General features: G+C 32.5%; 1 long non-coding RNA gene across 1 annotated transcript; it reads left to right on the top strand.

Moving 5' to 3' along the window:
- The first annotated feature begins 1865 nt into the window (after positions 1–1865).
- Positions 1866–3891, top strand: LOC142164842 (uncharacterized). Its single transcript, XR_012695914.1, has 3 exons — positions 1866–1978; positions 2623–2827; positions 2984–3891. It is a non-coding gene; the product is annotated as an uncharacterized LOC142164842 (long non-coding RNA).
- The last annotated feature ends 933 nt before the right edge of the window (positions 3892–4824 follow it).

Here is a 4824-nt window from a genome sequence, read left to right as displayed (position 1 = left end):
ACTTGTTAAATCAACCTATTCCCCACTTTTCTAGAATTTTCCTAGGTAGTTATGAAAGATTCTTTCAATCCAAACCTCCTAAATACCCTTTGACTTTCTGTTATTTACCCTTCAGAAAAATACCAGCAATTGGGCTATATAGCCAAACATGCTCAACCTGCCCCTTGGGCTTCTGTACTAACAAGCCCAAACTGAATCCCAAACCAAAATCAGGAATGAATTCAATCGAAAACTTAAGCAAACATCCTCTGGCTTTAAACGAAAAATGGACTTTTAATAGAAACACCCCAAAGACAATAATTTATTAATAACTGCAATTAACCTAATTGTTAAGCTACTGAGATGGCAATTCAAGCAACCTTAAATAATGAAATTAACAGAACAATTTAAAACTGGAGTCATGCAAAGCAAAAATCAAAACCTAGATATGCTAAAGCACGAAAATTAAGGAAAATAGAATGGGGTATTAGTTATTACCTAAACAAATATGGAAGAAAGCTTAGACAAGAACTGACCAAACAAAAGGGGTTCGAATAACTTCGGGATGACCCGAAATGAACGCTAATCAGTTGTTCTTTCCAAGAATAATAGACTAGCATGGATCTCGAGCCAACACGAGCCTTGTAAAACCCACGAACGGTTAAAAATGACCCAAACTCGATCCTTTCTACTTTTTGTTAGATCCGGCTCTAAGAGCATTTGATGGGGATTTTGGGAAATATGGTGGTGGATTAGGAAACAAGGGTGGGTGGTAATTGTGTGGTATGAACTTGGGGTTGATTAGAGTTGCGTCACCGACCGGTGAGTTGAGAGGATATTAGGGCGGCTAGGGTTTTCTTTAGGTTTGGTTAGAGACAGATTTGGGGGGTTCGAATGGGGTATGGGGGGCTGTTAGGACAATTAAATACAAATGAAGCCTCAGTTCCGGGCCTTTGGATTATTGAAATCCAACGGCTGAGATGACACAAACTCGAAACGGGGTCGTTTGGTTGAGAATGGGAGCCTGACTAGGTTGGAGGGATTGGGCTTGGCTGGAGTGGGTAAGGAAATGTGATCTGGGCCAGTTTTGGGAACGAATTTGGGTATTGAACTGGCCCTAAATTCAAAACAAATCTCCTCTCCTTCAATTCTTTTCTTATTTTCCCTTTTCTTCTTTATTTGTTTTTTTTCTTTTCCCTTCTTTTTTTAATACCAAAACTAAATTCCTAAATTAATCTAAAATACAAAATTAAGCTAATTTTCTGGTTATAAAAATTATAAAAATCACTTAGTTCTAAATTAAAGAGAAAAATCAATAACCTAAAGAAAAAATGTAAAAATGAGCTATTTTTGTGATTTTCAATTTTTATAAAATAAGTAATTACTGTTAAATCCTAAAAATGTAAAATAAAGCCTAAATGAAATGCATGGTATTTCTGTACTTTTTTATGATTTTAATAAAATAATCATGCACAAAAAAATGTAAATAATTAACAAAAAATCTATAAAATTACAAATAATTGGAAAAATTTATTTTCTTAGATTTTATGGGAGTAATTCCTATAGAGAAAAAATTATGTGCTCACAAAAGGCATAAAAGAATGCAAATAAGTTCACCTAAGGTTTGTATCTGCCGATCATCTTGTGAGATTATACACTGCATCAAAGTTTCTGATTAAAAAACCTAAGGTTTAAAGCCATGAAGGCCATGAAAGCTGATGTGAAACATGATCTAATCGTAAAAACAGAAAGAAAAATAGACATTATGGTCCTTTGTTTAACTTTGTCACATTAATATTTTTAATAATTGAAACAATAATGTTATTAAGCTAGATAATCATATACTTTTTCTACAACATCTTTATTGATCAGGTTTGTCAAATTGCTCCTACTCAGTCTGCTGACTCACACTCCCTATAAAGGCCATCTGGTATTTTCACTTTTGGGTAAATGGTGGGCAATATCCGATTTCACTTTTCTTTCCCGTACGATTATTCAGGTCACACTCTGTTTATCTTTCTGTTTAGTTTCACTCTGTTCTTCGAGTTTCTTGTTGCTAAAAATTTGCGTTTGATCACCTTCGGGATGAGATCAGTTCGTACTGTAATATTTCCATTGCCTCCATGCTTTTCTCTTTCTGTGTGTGCAGCTTCTGTGTTTCTGTTTTAGCCTCTACCCTTAGGTGTCTGACAAAATTATTCAATGAATTAAGCTTTTCTCCTGCAGTGGGGTACAAGTACGATGATCAAATTTGAGGCGAAGCATTTAGATATTCCTTAAATTTTTTAACTTAAAATTAGCAAGAAATTACATTGACCTACTATATATTAAAATCTTGGAGGAGAAAAAATAAAGATAAAAATATGAAGAAAGATTAAAATTGTAGAAGGGAAATGGTAAAATAATTTATAGGAACTTTTGATTAGGTGATACAGTGCATTTGAACTGATGTTCCAACTTATGTGATGATGAAAATGTATAAATTGTTCGAAATATATATGCTTACGGATAAAATATCCCACAACACCAATTTGATGACATTAACAATTAAGATTGTTATAATGTAATCTAAATGAACTCTGTCAATATCTCCATTCTTTCTAAAAGTCGCGTATTTTTTTGCTTTTGCTCATCTATTGGTAGGGACTGTGTAAACACCGTGCTCTTCAACTGAAGTTTCTGTGTGGAATTGGCTGCTGTCCTGTTGGTGCCCTCTCATTGGTGATAAACAACTTCAGTAAACTGTGTCCTATTACTCATTTCAAGACTTCTCAAAATCTCTTCGGAAACAGAACAACACAGCCTTATCTTATTCAGACCATTGTGTATAATAATGGCAGTGATGAATGTAAGATGAGGCATCTTCTCTGGTTTGATCCTACTCTGGACTTCCATTGTGTACTATAATTTCAACAAAAAGTTTCATGTTGAACAAATTTACCTAAGCACAACATATTTGAGGTTAAGATATAGTTAATAACGATCAATACTCTTTTGAATGCAGATTTTTTGTAAATAAGGTTCCGAGGGGTATACAAGAACGCGAATCAGACGAACAATTTCTTTTCCAATTGAGAGGCCAATGTAAGTACTTTCTAGCACATGGAATACAGATAACTGGGCTACTATAGGAGGCTTGAACAAGATAAACTGCACAAGTGCACCATTTTGTAGCATGTTATACGTATTTTAGTTTAGATGCTTGTCAATGGAAACCTCTTTTCTCTGCTCGTATTTCCACCACTATCCACTTTTGGGATCAGTATAATGTTTGTTGCTTTCTGTCATAATCAAGGGTCAAACCAGTTTTGAACTTACAGTTATACTTTTGCAACAAATAAAGTAGCAAACATAATTGCTCAGAAAATTGATACTTTAGCTATAAACTGCTCCATGCAACTTCTTGAATCAACTGCTTCAAATAATCATAAAGGAGATGCGAAAACTTTACAGAGGTTCTTATCATGTACAAGGTAGAAAACTCTCGAATTTCAAGTGTTTGATAGATGTTTCGAAACTCTAGAGTTCATCTAAAGTTCTTTCGTAAATGATATTTGCTCACTATCCCGTTTTCTCATTTTTGTGCTACAATGCATTTCTCTCTTTTATGACTTTTATTTACTAACAGTGAAGCCATTGTTCCTAGAAGTTGAAATAGGTAACTCTATTTCAACTTCTTAAATACAGTTAATATAAATATATCAGAATGTTGCCTGATGGTTCTACTTTTTCTATTCTGATAATTTGTATTACACACATGTGCTAAGATATTTTTTGCTTGTGTATTTTTCAGATTAGTTTGTTGTCTCGGCCATAAGGCAAAAACATTCTACTTCCTAATAACACAAGTATTAGGGAACTGGTAGAATTGTAACACTTTGTACTCTTCGTTTTGAAACATTTTGAATTAAATTGTATAGATTTCTTCCAATTTTGTTTCATGACTTGTAAACAAAAGTTTTTTTATGTTAAATAAAAATTAATAAGGTTCTTGGGCCCGGACATCGCCCGGGCTACCTCCAATTAGTATATATATAAAAGACAGAAGTGTGGCAACTGCGTTATTATTGAAAGGGTTTAATTATAGGCATGACCACTTCTGCTTGAAAAGGAAGAAGAGCATAAAACAAAAGTGTGGCAACTACATTATTGTTGAAATGGTTTACAATAACAAATTGTTTGGCTTTTATAAATTTAAAAGAGAAAATAAATCGAAAATTGAAGATTAACCTTTTTGTTGGGGTGGGGGTGCGGGGGTAGTGGAGTTTACAGAGTAGCGATCAATTATTGAACTCTTGTGTTCCACAAATGATATCTCTTTTTTTTATTTTCTTCTGAATTTTGATACTTACTGCACATAAAATTACTTTTGAAAAATTTTAATTGAGTTTTTTTTTTCTATTTTATGCTCGTGAATAATTATCAATATGAGTTTTTCTGTGATTTTCTAAGCAAATTAATATTACTACATAGATTGGAGTGCATATTGTCAAAAAATTAATATGATGCAAATTACAAAAGAATAAAATTTTAAAATATGACTTTTTGTTTCAATTTATGTGGTAGTATTTGATAAACAGAAAACTAAAGGAATAAAAAATAATTTAAAATTTGTTATCAAAACGCATAATAGACATTTATGTGGCTATAAATTATCATATTAGAATTAAATAAGATATTTGAAGTTAAATTATTTTAAATAAAAAGGTAATTTTTTTTTGGGACAAGTTTAAAAGTAATGTGTACCAACATAGAATGAGAGAGAGTATTATTAATGTCAATAATTGGCTATCATTGTCAACCATCTATGATTCAAATTACTCGGGTTGGAGACGAGCAACATTT

Source organism: Nicotiana tabacum, chromosome 10 (genome assembly GCF_000715075.1).
Source record: "Nicotiana tabacum cultivar K326 chromosome 10, ASM71507v2, whole genome shotgun sequence".
NCBI classification, from domain to species: domain Eukaryota; kingdom Viridiplantae; phylum Streptophyta; class Magnoliopsida; order Solanales; family Solanaceae; genus Nicotiana; species Nicotiana tabacum.
This window is presented reverse-complemented; position numbering and strand designations above follow the sequence as displayed.